The sequence below is a fragment of the Leucopleurus acutus genome, assembly GCF_964270905.1.
Source record: "Leucopleurus acutus genome assembly, chromosome: 4".
Lineage (NCBI taxonomy): Eukaryota > Metazoa > Chordata > Mammalia > Artiodactyla > Delphinidae > Leucopleurus > Leucopleurus acutus.
In genome coordinates, this window is record NC_139146.1 from 3,025,051 (window position 1) to 3,045,981 (window position 20,931).

Here is a 20,931-nt window from a genome sequence, read left to right on the forward strand (position 1 = left end):
ACGTGGGCACAGGTGAGTCTCCTGGCTGTCCCCTCCTGCGACGGGTTCAGTTCTGAGCCTGAGCCCTTCGGTGGTCAGCTTTGCGCCTCCGATGACAGCCCTCTCGTCCGGTTTGTTTTTCTCTCTGAGAGGTGCGTAACAGTAACGATACAGCTTTAAACCAGAGGCATTTGGGCTTGGATGAAGAAGATCAGTGTTAGCTGTTGTTTTTAAAGGACAGGGAGGGTGGGAGGGAGGGAGACGCAAGCGGGAAGAGATATGGGGGCATATGTATGTGTATAGCTGATTCACTATGTTATAACGCAGAAACGGACACACCATTGTAAAGGAGTTATACTCCAATAAAGATGCAAAAACAAAAGACCGAGTGAGAAGAATCTGGTGATCCCCTCTAGGACCACCCTCTCTCCTCTCCAATGAAGTTGGAAGGAACAGCCTCTTGCGAAAGCTTTTTAGCCAAGAGGTCGATCCACCAAATGGTTCTGATCCGAAGGATCCAAATCGTTCGTCGGGGGCGAGTCCCAGGCAAGGTTAACCCTTTCCAAGGGCCGGACCCTCCCATGCACTGAATCCCCGCCACCGAATAATGGGCCAGAGGGGTGGGGGCAGCCTGCGGCGAGACCCGCGCGTCAGGATGGAGCAGATGAACAGAAGACGCAGGGAACCTGAGTCTGCAGGCGCTCGGGTGCCTGGGCCGGCGGACGAGCCCGTGGTGGCTGCTTGCAGAACAAGATGCTGGGCGAGGAGCCACACGGTGTTGCGGAAAGCGCAGAGACTCTGCTATTCCTTATCTGCCACTTCACCCTTCGAAGGACGCGCAGCCAGAGACTGACCTCAGCGAGGGACTCCTGATGGTCAGGGGTGTGTGCCCAGCAGCCAGGAGCCCATAGGTGACGGGAATCCACTCCCCGCCGGCTGGAGACGGTTTCCTGTGCGCCCCTCCTTCAGTGCCTGGCCTAAGCATCAAAGCCTCGGGGAGCCACCCCCATGCCCCCACCTCCCCAGGAGCCCCTCCCCATGCTTCCTCTGGGACAGCGCTCAGTTCAGTAAATTTACCATGTTTAATTCAAGCACGAGGGCTCTCCAGACACAGGCTCTGTGCCGCCCCTGCCAGGCACTGGAGAGATGTCCTCCGCTCATGCAGCCCTTGCCTGGAGTTGCCAGCAAGGAAGCTGGCAGCCACCCTCTGTGCAGAGGCGAGTCATTCCCGCCCTGTGGGTTGCAGGTCCTCTGAGCATCGGAGAGGAGCCAGGGACTCTCCCCAGAAGGGCATGAGCTTTGCAGGAGAGCCAAGTGCCCCTCCCGGCACACATGGTGCAGGGTCTAGTCAGGGTCATCCTGGAGGCCCAGCAGGGGACCCGCCTTCCTGGTCACGGACAGCTGGCTTCAGGCTAATGCAAGGGCAGCTTTTTCTCCTTCCCAGAGAAATGAGAGACTCTTTGAATAAAGTGTTTATTGGTTCACAAAGTTCCTGGGACCCAACACCATTTTGCAATACATTTAAGTGCACATGAAAAGTATCTTTCAAACAATAAAAAAAAAAAAAGACCACAAGCCCAGGATGAAAGACAACACAGGGACATCCCTGGTGGCACAGTGGTCAAGAATCCTCCTGCCAATGCAGGGGACACGGGTTCGATCCAGGAAGATCCCACATGCCGCTGAGCAACTAAGCCCATGCGCCATAACTACTGAGCCTGCGCTCTAGAACCTGCGAGCCACAACTACTGAGCCCGCGTGCCGCAACTACTGAAGCCCATGAGCCTAGAGCCCATGCTTCACAAGAGAAGCCACCGCAGTGAGAAGCCCGGGCACCGCAATGAAGAGTAGCGCCCGCCCACCACCACTAGAGGAAGCCCGCGTGCAGCAACGAAGACCCAACACAGCCAATAAACAATAAATAAATTTATAAAGAAAAAAAAGAAAGACAACACAGTGAGTAAGCCACATCAGCTGAGAGAGAGAATGTTCTAGAATGCCCAGCACAGACACAGCTAACAGCACTCCCCCGGGAGGGGCCTGTGCCTGAGCGGTCTTCTAGAAAATTCTGTGGGGCTTCAGGGAAGACAGAATAGGGAGAGGAACAGCCACCACCTCTAATAAGTGTCGTCTCTTTCCAACTGTGACATTTTCAGCAGGACAGTATGCACACATTTCCTCAAGTGGATGTAAGGCTCTAAGAGCGGGTTTTCACATGGCAAGCCTGTGCGTGGCTTGGCACGGGGCCCAGCCCCGCCGGCTGGCACGCTTCTCCCACCCTGGGGATGTTCCCAGGAAGTAGAAGCGGGTTCGACCTGCAGATTCATGGCCTGGCTCTGAAGTTACAGACAAGCAGACCACGCTCTCCTTTGCAAGAACCGGGGGCGCCCGGGGGAGCCCCGTGGGCTCTGGGTCCACATGCCTCCTGTGAATGAGGGCCGCGAAGCCCGCCACTGCCTCGTATCTGCAGCCTACCGCCCAGGGCTGGAGTGACGGCTTCCACTGAACTGACTGAGTAGTTTATTTTTTAACTGCTTCCTGACCCAGTATCTATAGCTATTATTCTCTCAAGTAATTTGCTTTATTTGAGTTGCACCTTATATTTTATGAGCGCTTAAATATACCCTGCTGGCGGGAGGTGCTGGAGAATCAGCCACAGCAGAGCCAACGACACCCAGTTAGTCGGAAAAGAATTCGTCAAGGCGGCTCCACCAGGCTACAAACTGTTCCTAACGCCTTGAGAGGCCGAAAGAGCTGACTGCTGTGTGTGTGTTTGGAAGGAACGAACTCAGGGCCCACCTCGCCCTGGACCTGGGCGGGGGCCAGCGCTGCGGGCTCTGCAGGGTCCTGTGGGCAGGCCCCTGTCAGACAGTCCGTCTTACCAGGTGGCGTCCCCCGCCCCCAATCACGCCGCCCACCCCTGGTTCTGCAGGGGGCCGGGAGGAAGGAAACAGTGATGAACAGGATTGAAGAGGGAATCGAATCCATTCATTCCTTCACTCACTCACCTGTACAGCCTCCCTCTGCTGGGCACCATTCTCTCTTTGAACTGTGACATATGACAGATGTGCACGCAATTCCCGGACACTGTGCCCTGGGTCCATTTGGCAACAACGACAGCGGGTGGCCCTACCCGGGAGCGTTCCCCTGGGTGGACCACTAGACTGAAGATGATGCCACCCAAGGGAGGCCCCACCCTCTCTGGGCTCCAGGGCTGAGGAGAGTGGCCGCAGTGGGGGAGGGAGGCCCCCAGCCTCCTGGCCGCTGCCCCCCTGGACTCCTGGGCTCTACCCGCTGCTGTCACTCTCTTGACCTTCTCATGACTGTCATCAAGAGGCCCAACGGTGGCCTTGGGAGATGGGGATGGGGTCCACGTGCTCTTATGTCCTCATCAGAAAAGGCTGGGACACAGACACTCTTTGTGTCCTTCCCCAGTCAAGATTCTCATCCTTTGGAGGAAATAGACCAAAAAAAGGCAGACGGGGTGCAGGTGTGACCAATGAGTCCAGCCTCCGAGCATCACGATGAATAGAAGTGGAGCAGAGGGAACCGACGGCAAGATTTCTGGGGGGACCCGCCCCTGCCCGCACTGGAGCACCCCACCCTGACCACAGGTTGTCGGACGTGCCGAGTGGGGGCCCCAAACTAGACTCCCCGCGGGACTTAACTCCCTAACCTGGACACTTCTGAGAGGCAAGGGGGGCAATGTTAATCACTGGGCCGGAGCAACAGGTGCTAACCTGGGCCGCCCCAGCAGACCCTAAGTGAGCGTAGTCACCCTACCCGTAACGACAGCTGCCACTTACAGGAGACCTACCGTGTACCTGGCACTGCGCAGGGGGCACCTTGAAGCGTCACCACAACCTCAGAAAGGAGGTGGGGAAACAGGCTCAGAGAGGGCAAGCCACTGTCCAAGGGCCACCCCCAGCCACAAGCCCAGGCCTGGAGCTGAAACGATCCCCACCGTGACGAAGTGAGCACTGATGGTGACGAGGGCGCGAGCCCCACCAGCCTTCGGGCGATCCAGCAGGTAGCTTGGCAGCAGTGGCCACACTCACACAGGCACACCTGTGCTCTAGGGATTTGGAAGTTTCTAGAACCACAGGGGCGTCCACATGGCAGCCCTGACGCTTACTGGCTGAGCGGCTCTGGGCCTCAGGCACGGGTGTCCTGGGAGGGAGTCTGGGAGCAGCACAGCGGGTTACTGTTCGGAAAGCGTTGCCTGGCTCGAGCTGTTGAAACTCAGGCTTTGTGTCCTAAACACACACACACACACACACGAGTGTGTACCCGTGCCCCTGCACACATGTGCTTACACACACGCGCACATGTGTGCACATGCAGACGTGATCCTGGGTCAGGTAAACCGCTGGGTAGGGAGAACACCACCCCTCCTGCTGTCTGCGATGGCTCCCAGGCCGTCTCCCCAAACCAGAGTCCTCGCCAGGTTTCACGGGAGGAAACATGGTGCCCGCGATCCAGGAGAAGCCCACACCGCGTGCCCGAGCCAGCCGGGGTCAGTGGCCGACAGTCACGTGACTCGGGTCCTGAGCTCGGAGCCTCAGCAGGAGCTGGACGGGGAGGACAGTGCCCTCCAGCCAGCAGAGAAGCTCAGGGACACCCCTCCTCAGCCTGTGGGGAACGTACACCTCCTCCCAACACCAGCTAACAAACAAAATGGGCTGAGGAGACAGCCAGCCTGACCTCACAGTGTGTCCTAGAGCCCCAGGAGAACCTCGTGTGAACAAAGCCGGGCGCCCAGACCCACGCCCCGTGCCTGCTTTCTGCCCTGGGCTGTGGCCTGGGCCACGGATGACCCAGCCCCGTGAGGCTGAGGGCTGTCAGCTCCTCCCGGGGGCAGTGAGGACCACCCAGGGCGTCTGACCACAGCAGGGTCCTGGCCACGGAGTGAGAATCCCAAGAGCGCAGACCCACTCTGCCCTCGTCACAGGACCTTGACAATGGTACCCAGAAGGCCCCTGACACGGGCTCTTTCCCAATCTCCTGCAAGCTCCAGGCCAGGGTGTCCAGGGAGAGGGATGGGAGGGGGAGCAAAGAGACCACTCACCCGGGTGTGACAGTCCTGAGGCCCCGGCCTGGCCCTCCCCCCAGGGTGCCTGCAGCCCACGCCCGGGGGATGCTGCGTTTCAGGCTTACGCTGCTCCCAGTTTGCCTAAGTGATTCTGAACACTTGCCAGGACGAGAAAGAGCCAGGTGCTGGCTCAGACGGACCCACCAACTGTGCCCGGCTCAGCCTCCCTGGGTGGGGCAGTCGCTTCATTTAAAGCACAGCAAGTGGGACTGGGGACATCCCAGTCCCGACGCCTTTGACGAGAGCTGAGATGAGGCCCCGGGCGCCTCAGGTGTTGAGGAGGGGCCTGTGCATGTTGGCTTCCCTCCAGGTCCCCGGCTGGAAGACCTCAGACCCCGACTGGGCCGGAGCCCACCCCGCCCAGCAGTTCCCAGGACAGGGGCCTGACGGCCAAGACCCATCCAGTCACAACACGTGGGGCAAAGCAGCTGATGAAGGACCCGCTGAAGATGCCGGGCTTCCTGGCAGCCCCCGGGCAGCCCTGCTTCCGCTCGCAGAGGCAGCCCCACCGCACGCTGCAGGGAGAGGAGAGGCCAGCAGTCAGGGCGCCCAGGAGGGCAGGGGACAGAGCTGCGCCCAGGAGGGCAGGGGACAGAGCTGAGCCCAGAGCCAAGAGCTCAAGGTGAAGTCGTGGAGGCACGGGCAGAAGGAAGGAGGGGACAGTCTTCCCCCCACCCCACCCCCGCCCCGCCTTTCCCCGTTCTAAGCCCCTCCCTCCCCTCCCCCGGCGCTTCGTTCCGCTCAGTGCAGAGAGAACTAAGACCCGCTCAGGGGGGAGCAGGCTGCACCCTCGTGAGGAGAAGCCTCCTGGGCCTGCGGGACATGGGGAGGGTGCAGCATGGCGCAGGGGCTGCAGGAGCTCCGTGCACAGGTGGGAGAAGGCAACACTTAGCAGCGACCCCAGCTGGAGAGTCAGCGGGCACGTGCATGCCAAGTAGTGAGCCGACGGAACCCGGCAGATCCTCCCGAAGACTCGAGAGTCCCCAGGTCAGGCAAAGGCACGGGGTCAGCAGAACAGAAACGGGGAGGGCTCCGAGCCACACCCACGAGCCACACCCACCTGCCCCAGGATGGGCGTGGCTGATGCCCCTACATCAGGGCGGGGGCAACCCTCCCCCATGCGCAGACCTCACAGCTTGGTGCAAAATGTCCTGTCTGCTGCAACACATGTTCCACAGGGACATGAGAGACACCCATGCCTTTGGGTGTGTGGACACACAGAGGAGTGTATAAACAAGCCAACGTGGAAGCTCATGATCAGCGCGCAGGGGAAGCCCTTGAGTGCAGTGTCTGAGCAGGTGACCGAGCCCGCAGGGTCCTCTGAGCCACCTGCCAGGGGAGTACAGGAGCTCGGATGCGGCCTTCGGGGCTGGGGGCGGGAGTGGGTCAGCTACCTGCGTGGGGACGACGTCGCTGCGCTGAAAGTGGCCTAGTGTCACCCGCAGCAGCTTGAGCGGCAGGCGGAGTGGCCGGTGTGGAGCAGGGAGGCCAAAGCCCCCGAAGCGCCCGCGCAGCGAGCAGGACGCGAAGGCGCCGGTAGCCGAGCCACCAGCAGACGCGCGGTGAGCTCAAAGGCCAGCGACCCTCCCCACCAGTAGGCCAGCAGCAGGTTCAAGGGGACGTCTGACCACAGCAGGGCCCTGGCTCAGGGCGTAGGGCGCAGCGCAGCGGGAAACCCACCGCCAGCCTTGGAAGCCGAGGAAGTGTCCAGGAAGCCGACGGTCCAGGCCCCCGTGGCGACCGCCCGCGCAGCACGCGGAGCAGCGTGAAGTGCAAGTCCGGCGCCGGCAGCAGCCGGGGCCCAGGGACAGGTTCACCGGGAAGACGCCCGAGGTGCGCGCGCAGCTGGCTCCGTAGGCTCAGAGCAGCAGCGGCGCGCTGGACAGCGGCGACACGGCCAACACCAGCGCCAGCAGCACCGTCTCTCCCCGGCCCGTGGCGCTAGCGATCCGCCAGGCACCCAGCTACGGCGTGGGACAGACCGGGTGCGAGCGGGAGAAAGCGCGGCGGGGCAGCGGGCGCGCCCGCAGAGTCCGAAGATCCGGAGTCGGCGGGCAGGTCCGGAGCGGCACTCAGAGCGGCGGCAAGCGCAGGGCTCCAGTGCACTGACCAAGGCGCTGCGCTGCGGAGCGGGGCGCCTCCCGGGAGGGCGGAGCGCGGACACCGCCGCAGAGGCCACCGCCCGTGGCGCTGTCCAGGGTGCTGAACGCGCTCGCCGTCCCCGCGCCCGGCGCAGTTCTGCCCCTGGCACCGTCTAGCCCCCAAAGCTAGGCAGGAGGGAGCAGGGTGCGGGGGACCCAGAGGTCTGATGGCTGTTGCTTTGTCTTTACTTCCCTTCTCGTGGAGTGGCGGGAGGGGGCTCTGCGCCCCTCTGTTCCGGACCAGGTTGGTCCGTGCAGTGGTCACACCTTCACGGGAGGCTCCCCGGTGACTCACGCACAGCTGAAATGCTGGGCAACCAGTGAACTCCTCCTCCAATGCCTTTCGCCGTGCGCCTCAACCTCCTATTCTCTGGCACCAAAGCGCCGTGGTTTGTGGGGGGCTCTGAGTAGGGAGACTGAGGGCGCAGGGAATTGTGCAGCCCAGGCAGACGGTGTCACAAGGAGGGAACTAGAGAGGGAAAGCACGCACTGGCTGGGTCACGTTCCCCTTCCCCAACCCCCAGCTCAGGGTCAGGGACTGGATCCATGCTTGTTGAACCAAGAGGCATGGCAAGAAGTGGAAACAGGGCTGGAAGAGGGGTGAGGGGAGGAGGGAGATGAGGAAGGCAAGGTAAGGAGGAGAGGAGGGCATCAGGAGATGGAGGGGGAAGAGAAACAGAAAGACAGAAAGACAGGCTGAAAGACAGAGAGACAGAAAGAAAGGCTGAAAACTTGGGAGGGGCTGCTCCCAGCGTCCTACAGTCTGGAAGCACCTTTGGAGCTGGGGCTCTGCTGCCCCACATGGCTCCTGGAGCCTCTAGGAGAGGGTCTCTCTCCCTCCCCACCTCCCCTGACCCCTCTCGGCTTCCAAACCTTGTCACTCTGTGGGAATCTTCCAATCGTTTCAGTGGCCAGCTGGCAGGACAAGGATGAGGGATAGGCACTTGGAAGCCACTGGTTCCAGGAACCTTCTTGGCATCTTCTCTGCAGTGGCAGCCCTGACATAAGAGGCAGAAGACAAACCTTCATCCCACCTTTCCCCACTCCTTCCTACCCACCCTCACCCGGAGGTTCTGCCAGCCTAGCCCTTTCTGAAGAACAAAGTGTGGCAAGTAGGGAGTCTCCCTAGTGCCAGTGCTGTGAGGCCTGGAGGGAGGGCAGGGGACAGGAGGAAGCAGCAGGGCGGACTGGCCCCATCACCTGCCACGTGGCCTCGGGCAAGTCACTTGACCTCCTGGGGCTCCTTTTCTCATCTGTGTGATGGATATTAATAGTAACTGCATCTTCCTTGAGTGGCTGCTATTAGGATTAAACTAACATATATGCATAAAGGGCTTAGAGCAGTGCCCAGTGCCCGGCACACCACACTGAGCACTGAGAGAAGTGTCAGCCTCTATTATGGGTCCCACCTCATAGCTGGGGAAAGGAAGGCTCAGGTAAGTTACAGCCTCTATTATGGGTCCCACCTCATAGCTGGGGAAAGGAAGGCTCAGGTAAGTTACAGCCTCTATTATGGGTCCCACCTCATAGCTGGGGAAAGGAAGGCTCAGGTAAGTTACAGCCTCTATTATGGGTCCCACCTCATAGCTGGGGAAAGGAAGGCTCAGGTAAGTTACAGCCTCTATTATGGGTCCCACCTCATAGCTGGGGAAAGGAAGGCTCAGGTAAGTTACAGCCTCTATTATGGTTCCCACCTCATAGCTGGGGAAAGGAAGGCTCAGGTAAGTTACAGCCTCTATTATGGTTCCCACCTCATAGCTGGGGAAAGGAAGGCTCAGGTAAGTTACAGCCTCTTTTATGGTTCCCACCTCATAGCTGGGGAAAGGAAGGCTCAGGTAAGTTACAGCCTCTATTATGGTTCCCACCTCATAGCTGGGGAAAGGAAGGCTCAGGTAAGTTACAGCCTCTATTATGGTTCCCACCTCATAGCTGGGGAAAGGAAGGCTCAGGTAAGTTACAGCCTCTATTATGGGTCCCACCTCATAGCTGGGGAAAGGAAGGCTCAGGTAAGTTACAGCCTCTTTTATGGTTCCCACCTCATAGCTGGGGAAAGGAAGGCTCAGGTAAGTTACAGCCTCTATTATGGGTCCCACCTCATAGCTGGGGAAAGAAAGGCTCAGGTAAGTTACAGCCTCTTTTATGGTTCCCACCTCATAGCTGGGGAAAGGAAGGCTCAGGTAAGTTGAGTGTCTTTTCCAAGGCTCCATAACTAGAAACCAGGAGTGCTGGGAATCACTCTGGCTCCAACCCCAATGCTTATCATCCCTACGCAGAGAGGCCATCAAAGCAGCTCCCAGCCCAGCCTCCCTCCACTAAATGCAGCAGTTTCCTCTTGCCTCCTCCTTCCTGCCAATCTGCTTTCAAATCCAAGAGAAATTTTCACCCAATCAGACCTTGCATGAAACCAGAGCAGCACTGAAACGCATGGAGGCTAAACAGTGCGCTGCTAAGCAAGAGATCCTGAAGAAATCAAGGAAGAAATAAAAAAATACCCGGAAACAAATGGCAACAAAGACGTGATAGTCCAAAACCTATGGGTGCAGCAAAAGCAGTTCTAAGAGGGAAGTTTATAGCAATTCAGTCTCACCTCAAGAAACAAGAAAAGGGCTTCCCTGGTGGCGCAGTGGTTAAGAATCCGCCTGCCAATGCAGGGGACACGGGTTCGAGTTCTGGTCCGGGAAGATCCCACATGCTGCGGAGCAACTAAGCCCGTGCACCACAACTACTGAGCCTGCGCACTAGAGCCCGTGAGCCGCAACTACTGAAGCCCGCGCACCTAGAGCTCATGCTCTGCAACAAGAGAAGCCACCACAGTGAGAAGCCCACACACCACAACGAAGAGTAGCCCCTGCTCACTGTAACTAGGAAAGACCGCGTGCAGCAACGAAGACCCAATGCAGCCAAAATTAAATAAATAAAAATTTTTTAAAAGGAACAAGAAAAATCTCAAATAAAAATCTAATCTTACACCTAAAGCAACTAGAAAAAGCAGAGCAAAGAACACCAAAAGTTAGTAGAAGGAAAGAAATCATAAAGATCAGAGCAGAAAGAAATGAAATAGAAACGAAGAAAACAGTAGCAAAGATCAATAAAACTAAAAGCTGGTTCTTCGAGAAAATAAACAAAATTGATAAACCTTTAGCCAGACTCATCAAGAAAAAAAAGGGAGAAGATGCAAATCTATAGAATTAGAAACAAAAAAAGAGAGATTACAACTGACACTGCAGAAATACAAAGCATCCTAAGAGACTACTACAAACAACTATATGCCAATAAAATGGACAACCTGGAAGAAATGGACAAATTCTTGGAAAGGTACAACTTTCCAAGACTAACAAACGTAAGGTAGATAGCTAGTGGGAAGCAGCCGCATAGCAGAGGGATATCAGCTCAGTGCTTTGTGACTGCCTGGAGGGGAGGGATAGGGAGGATGGGAGGGAGGGAGACACAAGAGGGAAGAGATATGGGAACATATGTACATGTATAACTGATTCACTTTGTTATAAAGCAGAAACTAACACACCATTGTAAAGCAATTATACCCCAATAAAGATGTTAAAAAAAAATTGAGCAAAGATTAAAAAAAAAAAAAGACTGAACCAGGAAGAATTAGAAAATATAAACAGACCAATCACAGGTAATGAAATTGAAATCGTAACTAAAAATCTTCCAACAAACAAAAGTTCAGGACCAGGTGGCTTCACAGGAGAATTCTATCAAACATTTAGAGAAGCGCTAACACCCATCCTTCTCAAACTCTTCCAAAAGATTGCAGAGGGAGGAACATTCCCAAATTCATTCTACGAGGCCACCATCACCCTGATACCAAAACCAGACAAAGATATCACACACACAAAAAGAAAATTACAGACCAGTATCACTGATGAATATAGATGCAAAAATCTTCAACAAAATTCTAGCGAACAGAATCCAGCAATACATTAAAAAGATCATACACCATGATCAAGGGGGATTTATCCCAGAGATACAAGGATTCTTCACTATATGGAAATCAATCAATGTGATACACCATATTAACAAATTAAAGAATAGAAATCATATGATCATCTCAATAGATGCAGAAAAAGCTTTTGACAAAGTTCAACACCCATTTATGATAAAAACTCTCCAGAAAGTGGGCATAGAGGGAAACTACCTCAACATAATAAAGGCCATATACGACAAACCCACAGCAAACATCATTCTTAATGGTGAAAAACTGAAAGCATTCCCTCTATGATCAGGAATGAGACAAGGATGTCCACTCTCACCACTATTATTCAACATAGTTTTGGAAGTCCTAGCCACGGCAATCAGAGAAGGGAAAGAAATAAAAGGAATCCAAATTGGAAAAGAAAAAGTAAAACTGTCACTGTTTGCAGACAACATGATACTATACATAGAGAATCCTAAAGATGCCACCAGAAAGCTCCCAGAACTAATCAATGAATTTGGTAAAGTTGCAGGGTACAAAATTAATGCACAGAAATCTCTTGCATTGCTATACACTAATGATGAAAAATCTGAAAGAGAAATTAAGGAAACACTTCCATTTACCATTGTAACAAAAAGAATAAAATACCTAGGAACAAACCTACCTAAGGAGGTAAAAGACCTGTATGCAGAAAACTATAAGACAATGTTGAAAGAAATGAAAGGTGACACAAACAGATGGAGAGATATACCATGTTCTTGGATTGGAAGAATCAATATAGTGAAAATGACTATACTACCCAAAGCAATCTACAGGTTAAATGCAATCCTTATCAAACTACCAACGGCATTTTTCACAGAACTGGAACAAAAAATTTTACAATTTGTATGGAAACACAGAAGACCCCGAATAGCCAAAGCCATCTTGATCACTGTCCATTTAACCTTTCAGATGTTGATGATGATGGTGATGATGATGATGGTGATGGTGATGGTGATGATGATGATGATGGTGATGGTGATGGTGATGATGATTGTGATGATCGTGATGATGGTGATGGTGATGGTGATGATGGTGACGATGATGGTGATGATGGTGACGACAGTGATGATGATGGTGATGGTGATGATGGTGGTGATGATGGTGATGGTGATGGTGATGATGGTGATGATGGTGATGGTGATGATGGTGATGATGATGATGATGGTGATGATGGTGATGGTGGTGATGATGGTGATGGTGTTGATGGTGAGGAAGACGGTGGTTTTGGTAATGATAATGGTGATAATGATGAGGACAATGATGATGGTGACTCTGATGGTAGTGGTGATAATGAGGGTGATGTTGGTGTTATGATGTCAATATACACATTTAATGAGAATCCATCATGTTCTAGTCACCAGCTAAGTCCTTTGGATATATTATCCCACTCAATCCTCTCACCTGTGAGGTACATATTGCGATTATCTTTATTTTAAAGTTGAGGAAATTGAGGCACAGAGAGGATAAAAACTCACCCAAGGTCTAGCAGGTATTTGGCGATGGAGCTGAGATACAGCTGTTTCCCTCAGTGGTTCTTGCAAGAATGGCTGAGACCCCGCAGGAAAAGGGTTGGGTGTGATGCCAGGCCCGGGAAGGCTCAGTGGCCAAGGAGAGAAGAAGGAATTCCTGGAGACAGGAGGCCGGGGCGGGGGTGGGGGGTGCTCAGATGGTTCCGGTGAATAGGGCAGGGAAACAAGTCATTGCACATCAAACAGACTGACCCATAGGCCAAAGCGAGATTTGATCAAATGTGTTAGCGCCCACCACTCATCACTCAACAAAGGGCCCTCAGAAGCTGGTGGCCCAGCAGGCCCCTGTCCTCTGTGCCCAGCTCTTTCTGAGATGGCCCCGCTCCCCTCCCTGCTGCTGGACCCCAGGTCCTTCCAGAGACTGCACTTAGTAGGTGCTCAACAAATACTTGTGGAATGAAAGAGTATTTTTAAAAGTGTGGTTCTCATTACTGGATTATAACCACCATATCAGTCCATCAACCAGGGAAGCGGAACCAGCAGGAGGTTTGTCGTAGGGATTTTTTTCGAGGAATTGGCTTACGTGATTGTGGGGTCTGACTAGGCAAGCTGGAATCCATGGGGCAGGTGGTTGGGAAGAGCCAGCTGGGACTGGGGCACTAGGTGAGGCTGCGGCCACGGCAGATTCCTCCCTCGGCAGGGAGCTAGGTCAGCCGCCCAGATGACCTAGGATAATCTTTTATTTAAAGTCAGCTGATTCTGGACTTTAACCACATCTGCAAATACCTTCCCAGCAAAATCTAGATTTGCATTTGATTGAACAGATGGAATCTAGAGCCTGGCCTAGATGACCCATAAAACTGACCATCATGACAGCCACCAAGTTTAACCAATGATGAGATGTCACATGCAGCTCATCACAGTCAAAACAGTCAATGCACGGTCTTTTGTCTGCTTGCCCAGATGTCTCCCCGATCAGCCCCTCGAGGCTGGGGTTTGCGCATTGGTCTTCCCTCCATCCTAGGAGGTGAGGGGTTCCAGGGGACACTGCTGCCCTCAGATGTGTGGGTGGTGACTGCCAGGCCAGAGCTCTGCGGAGGGCCCCTTGCGCCCACGGCAAATCTGGTGAAGCTCAGGTCTCTAATTGGTTTGATCCTCTGCTGCCCCGCTCCCTGCTAAGCATGGGCCACATTCCCAGGTGCCCTGCAGCACCATGCCGTTCAGACCCCCTAAGCGCCAATGGTACCTCCTTCCTCCCTCCCTCCCTCCCTCCCTCCATCAAAATGTACCTGTCCGGTCCCATCCCTGCAACCTGGCTCTGTGGCGGCTAAAGCAGAGGCCCTGTGAGCCCCCCGCCCACTTTCTAACGTGTCGCCCCCTCAGGGCAGTGTGTGTCTTCTCGGAGAGCTTCAGGGTCCTTACCCACAGGGCAGCCCGAGGTGTGGAGGAGGCACTGGGCTTGGAGCTCAGACTGAGCAGGACGCCGTGAGGCCTTCCCGGGAACAGAGCCTCCAGTGTCCCCCTCCTCTTGTTTGTAGAAAATCTTTAGCCTCCTAGGCCTTCCCTGAGTTCCAAAGAGCAAATTGAATCAGAGAAGTGAGAAAATGCAGAAACAAAGGAAAGCCGTCAAGCAAGACAAAATAATAATAGCTCAGTCCTAAAACAAAGCCAAGGACTTTAAGTTCCTCCTCAAGGCTCTAGAGAACATCCTGAGCTGCGTCCTTGAGCTGTTCTGCAGGTACTGAGACCCCCAGCAGGTGGAAGAAGTTATGCAGGCTGCCCACCAGCAAGAAGACCCCAGACCAGGTGGAGCGAGAAAACTGATCACTGAGATTCCCGAAACATCACCCAGTTACCTCAGCACCAACCAATCAGAGAACTGTGCACGAGCTGATCACACACCCCGTGAACCCCTCCCTCACGCCGCCTTTTAAAAACCCTTCCCTGAAAGCTCACCTTGTGGGAGTTTGGGTCTTTTGAACATGAGCTGCCTGTTCCCCTCTCGGTGGAAAAATAAAAGCTGAATTCTGTGCCAAGCCAGTAAGCCGATCTTGGGAAGGATGGGGTAGGGGTGGGGGCGGGGTGAGCTGACCCGGCAGGTCTGCACTCCCAGGTCTCGTCCATCCACACTCCTCCTAAATAAATACCCACCGAACGCCTGCTCTGGACCACAGCAGCCAATGAGAAGACAGGGCCTGGGACCTAGCGAGGCAGGAAAGTCATGAGTCCCATTTCACAGATGAGAAGACTGAGGCCAGCAGCGGCCCCCTTCCTTCCCAGCTTGGCTTCCTTTCCATCCTATCGGCTTTGGGGCGAGTCATTTCTCTCTCTGCACACCGAGAAGGCTTGTCTCTCTGAGAACCTTCTTGAGACTACAAGTTCCTTCCTGGAACCTACTTTCTGCATCCACACAGAACCCCGGGTGGCCGCCCCCACCCCAGGCTGAGGAGAAGGAACACTGGCGAGGGGGGCGGGGGCGGGTCCCACCCTTCCTTTCTGCAGCAAAATGCTCACATCTCGCTCCTGCCTTCAGACCCTCACGCCCAGCCTAGTGGGGAGGAACTAGGTGATGATGGTGTCATCACCTTTTTTTAAATTTAAATTTAATTTAATCATCACTTTTTTAAATTTAATTTTACTTATTTTTTTATACAGCAGGTTCTTATTAGTCATCCATTTTATACACATCAGTGTATACACGTCAATCCCAATCTCCCAGTTCATCACACAGGCACTGCTTTCCCCCCTTGGTGTCCATACGTTTATTCTCTACATCTGTGTCTCTACTTCTGCCCTGCAAACCGGTTCATCTGTACCATTTTTCTAGGTTCCACATATATGCATTAATATACGGTATTTGTTTTTCTCTTTCTGATTTACTTCACTCTGTATGACAGTCTCTAGATCCATCCACGTCTCTACAAATGACCCAATTTCGTTCTTTTTTATGGCTGAGTAATATTCCATTGCATATTTGTACCACATCTTCTTTATCCATTCATCTGTCGATGGGCATTTAGGTTGCTTCCATGACCTGGCTATTGTAAATAGCGCAGCAATGAACATTGGGGTGCATGTGTCTTTTTGAATTATGGTTTCCTCTGGGTATATGCCCAGTAGTGGGATTGCTGGGTCATATGGTAATTCTATTTTTAGTTTTTTTAAGGAACCTCCATACTGTTCTCCATAGTGGCTGTATCAATTTACATTCCCACCAACAATGCAAGAGGGCTCCCTTTTCTCCACACCCTCTCCAGCATTTGTTGTTTGTACATTTTCTGATGATGCCCATTCTAACTGGTGTGAGGTGATACTTCATTGTAGTTTTGATTTGCATTTCTCTAATAATTAGTGATGTTGAGCAGCTTTTCATGGGCTTCTTGGCCATCTGTATATCTTCTTTGGAGAAATGTCTATTTAGGTCTTCTGCCCGTTTTTGGATTGGGTTGTTTGTTTCTTTAATATTGAGCTGCACGAGTTGTTTGTATATTTTGGAGATTAATCCTTTGTCTGTTGCTTCCTTTGCAAATATTTTCTCCTATTCTGAGGGTTGTCTTTTTGTCTTGTTTGCAGTTTCCTTTGCTTTGCAAAAGCTTTTAAGTTTCATTAGGTCCCATTCACTTATTTTTGTTTTTATTTCCATTACTCTAGGAGGTGGATCAAAAAAGATCTTGCTGTGATTTATGTCAAAGAGTGTTCTTCCTATGTTTTCCTCTAAGAGTTTTATAGGTTCCAGTCTTATATTTAGGTCTTTAATCAATTTTGAGTTTATTTTTGTGTATGGTGTTAGGGAGTGTTCTAATTTCATTCTTTTACATGTAGCTGTCCAGTTTTCCCAGCACCACTTATTGAAGATACTGTCTTTTCTCCATTGTATATCCTTGCCTCCTTTGTGATAGATTAGTTGACCATAGGTGCATGAGTTTCTCTCTGGACTTTCTATCCTGTTCCATTGATCTATATTTCTGTTTTTGAGGCAGTACCATATTGTCTTGATTACTATAGCTTTGTAGTGTAGTCTGAAGTCAGGGAGTCTGATTCCTCCAGCTCCGTTTTTTTTCCCTCAAGCCTGCTTTGGTTATTCAGGGTCTTTTGTGTCTCCATACAATTTTTAAGATTTTTTTGTTCTAGTTCTGTAAAAAATGCCATTGGTAATTTGATAGGGATTGCATTGAATCTGTAGATTGCTTTGGGTAGTATAGTCATTTTCACAATATTGAATCTTCCAATCCAAGAACATGGAATATCTCTCCATTTCTTGGTATCATCTTTAATTTCTTTCAACAGTGTCTTATAGTTTTCTGCATACAGGTCTTTTGTCTCCCTAGGTAGGTTTAATCCTAGGTATTTTATTCTTTTTGTTACAATGGTAAATGGAAGTGTTTCCTTAATTTCTCTTTCAGATTTTTCATCATTAGTGTATAGCAATGCAAGAGATTTCTGTGCATTAATTTTGTACCCTGCAACTTTACCAAATTCATTGATTAGTTCTGGGAGCTTTCTGGTGGCATCTTTAGGATTCTCTATGTATAGTATCATGTTGTCTGCAAACAGTGACAGTTTTACTTTTTCTTTTCCAATTTGGATTCCTTTTATTTCTTTCCCTTCTCTGATTGCCGTGGCTAGGACTTCCAAAACTATGTTGAATAATAGTGGTGAGAGTGGACATCCTTGTCTCATTCCTGATCATAGAGGAAATGCTTTCAGTTTTTCACCATTGAGAATGATGTTTGCTGTGGGTTTGTCGTATATGGCCTTTATTATGTTGAGGTAGGTTCCCTCTATGCCCACTTTCTGGAGAGTTTTTATCATAAATGAGTGTTGAATTTTGTCAAAAGCTTTTTCTGCATCTATTGAGATGATCATATGGTTTTTATTCTTCAATTTGTTAATATGGTGTATCACATTGATTGGTTTGCATATATTGAAGAATCCTTGCATCCCTGGGATAAATCCCACTTGATCATGGCGTATGATCCTTTTAATGTGTTGTTGGATTCTGTTTGCTAGTATTTTGTTAAGGATTTTTGCATCTATATTCATCAGTGATATTGGTCTGTAATTTTCTTTTTTTGTAGTATCTTTGTCTGGTTTTGGTATCAGGGTGATGGTGGCCTCATAGAATGAGTTTGGGAATCTTCCTTCCTCTGCAATTTTTTGGAAGAGCTTGAGAAGGATGGGTGTTAGCTCTTCTCTAAATGTTTGATAGAATTCACCTGTGAAGCCATCTGGTCCTGGACTTTTGTTTGTTGGAAGATTTTTAATCACAGTTTCAATTTCATTACTTCTGATTGGTCTGTTCATATTTTCTATTTCTTCCTGGTTCAGTCTTGGAAGGTTGTGCTTTTCTAAGAATTTGTCCATTTCTTCCAGGTTGTCCATTTTATTAGCATATAGTTGTTTGTAGTAATCTCTTATAATCCTTTGTATTTCTGCAGTGTCAGTTGTGATTTCTCCTTTTTCATTTCTAATTTTATTGATTTGAGTCCTCTCTCTCTTTTTCTTGATGAGTCTGGCTAATGGTCTTTCAATTTTGTTTATCTTCTCCAAAAACCAGCTTTTAGTTTTATTGATCTTTGCTATTGTTTTCTTTGTTTCTATTTCATTTATTTCTGCTCTGATCTTTATGATTTCTTTCCTTCTGCTAACTTTGGGTTTTGTTTGTCCTTCTTTCTCTGGTTCCTTTAGGTGTAAGGTTAGATTGTTTATTTGAGATTTTTCTTGTTTCTTGAGGTAGGCTTGTATAGCTATAAACTTCCCTCTTAGAACTGATTTTGCTGCATCCCATAGGTTTTGGATCATCGTGTTTTCATTGTCATTTGTCTCTATGTATTTTTTGATTTCCTCTTTGATTTCTTCAGTGATCTCTTGGTTATTTTGTAACGTATTGTTTAGCCTTCATGTGTTTGTGCTTTTTACGTTTTTTTCCCCGTAATTGATTTCTAATCTCATAGCGTTGTGGTCAGAAAAGATGCTTGATATGATTCCAATTTTCTTAAATTTACCGAGGCTTGATTTGTGACCAAAGATATGAGCTATCCTCAAGAATGTTCCATGCACACTTGAGAAGAAAGTGTAATCTGCGGTTTTGGGATGGAATGTCCTGTAAATATCAATTAAATCTATCTGGTCTCTTGTGTCAGTTAAAGCTTCTGTTTCCGTATTTATTTTCTGTTTGGATGATCTGTCCATTGGTGTAAGTGAGGTGTTAAAGCCCCCCACTATTATTGTGTTACTGTCGATTTCCTCTTTTATAGCTGTTAGCAGTTGCCTTATGTATTGAGGTGCTCCTATGTTGGGTGCATATATATTTATAATTGTTATATCTTCTTCCTGGATTGATCCCTTGATCATTATGTAGTGCCCTTCCTTGTCTCTTGTAACATTCTTTACTGTAAAGTCTATTTTATCTGATATGAGTATTGCTACTCCAGCTTCCTTTTGATTTCCATTTGCATGGAATATCTTTTTCCATCCCCTCACTTTCAGTCTGAATGTGTCCCTAGGTCTGAAGTGGGTCTTTTGTAGACAGCATATATATGGGTCTTGTTTTTGTATCCATTCAGCAAGCCTGTGTCTTTTGGTTGGAGCATTTAATCCATTCACGTTTAAGGTAATTATTGGTATGTATGTTCCTATTATCATTTTCTTAATTGTTTTGGGTTTGTTTTTGTAGGTCCTTTTCTTCTCTTGTGTTTCCCACTTAGAGAAGTTCCTTTAGCATTTATTGTAGAGCTGGTGGTGCTGAATTCTCTTAGCTTTTGCTTGTCTGTAAAGCTTTTGATTTCTCCATGGAATCTGAATGAGATCCTTGCCGGGTAGAGTAATCTTGGTTGTAGATTCTTCCCTTTCATCACTTTAAGTATATCATGCCCCTCCTTTCTGGCTTGTAGAGTTTCTGCTGAGAAATCAGTTGTTAACCTTATGGGAGTTCCCTTGTATGTTATTTGTCATTTTTCCCTTGCTGCTTTCAATAACTTTTCTTTGTCTTTAATTTTTGCCAGTTTGATTACTATGTGTCTCGGCATATTTCTCCTTGGGTTTATCCTGCCTGGGACTCTCTGCACTTCCTGGACTTGGGTGGCTATTTCCTTTCCCATGTTAGGGAAGTTTTCAACTATTATCTCTTCAGATATTTTCTCGGGTCGTTTCTCTCTCTCTTCTCCTTCTGGGACCCCTATACTGCGTATGTTGTTGCGTTTTATGTTGTCCCAGAGGTCTCTTAGGCTGTCTTCATTTCTTTTCATTCTTTTTTCTTTATTCTGTTCTGCAGCAGTGAATTCCACCATTCTGTCTTCCAGGTCACTTATCCATTCTTCTGCCTCAGTTATTCTGCTATTGATTCCTTCTAGTGTATTTTTCATTTCAGTTATTGTGTTGTTCATCTCTGTTTGTTTGTTCTTTAATTCTTCTAGATCTTTGTTAAACATTTCTTGCATCTTCTCGATCTTTGCCTCATTCTTTTTCTGAGATCCTGGATCATCTTCACTATCATTATTCTGAATTCTTTTTCTGGAAGGTTGCCTATCTCCACTTCATTTAGTTGTTTTTCTGGGGTTTTATCTTGTTCCTTCATCTGGTACATAGTGCTCTGCCTTTTCATCTTGTCTGTCTTTCTGTGAATGTGGTTTTCGTTCCACAGGCTGCAGGATTGTAGTTCTTCTTGCTTCTGCTGTCTGCCCTCTGGTGGATGAGACTATCTAAGAGGCTTGTGCAAGTTTCCTGATGGGAGGGACTGGTGGTGGGTAGAGCTGGCTGTTGCTCGGGTGGGCAGAGCTCAGTAAAACTTTAATCCACTTGTCTGCTGATGGGTGGGGCTGGGTTCCCTCCCTGTCGGTTGTTTAGCCTGAGGTGACCCAACACTGGAGCATACCCAGGCTCTTTGGTGGGTCTAATGGCCGACTCTGGGAGGGCTCACGCCAAGGAGTACTCCCCAGAACTTGTGCTGCCAGTTTCCTTGTCCTCACGGTGAGACACAGCCACCCCCTGCCTCTGCAGGAGACCCTCCAACACTAGTAGGTGGGTCTGGTTCAGTCTCCTATAGGGTCACTGTTCTTCCCCCTGGGCCCCGATGCACACACTACTTTGTGTGTGCCCTCCAAGAGTGGAGTCTCTGTTTCCCCCAGTCCTGTCAAAGTCCTGCAATCAAATCCCGCTAGCCTTCAAAGTCTGATTCTCTAGGAATTCCTCCTCCTGTTGCCAGACCCCCAGATTGGGAAGCCTGACGTGGGGCTCAGAACCTTCACTCCAGTGCGTGGATTTCTGTGTTATAAG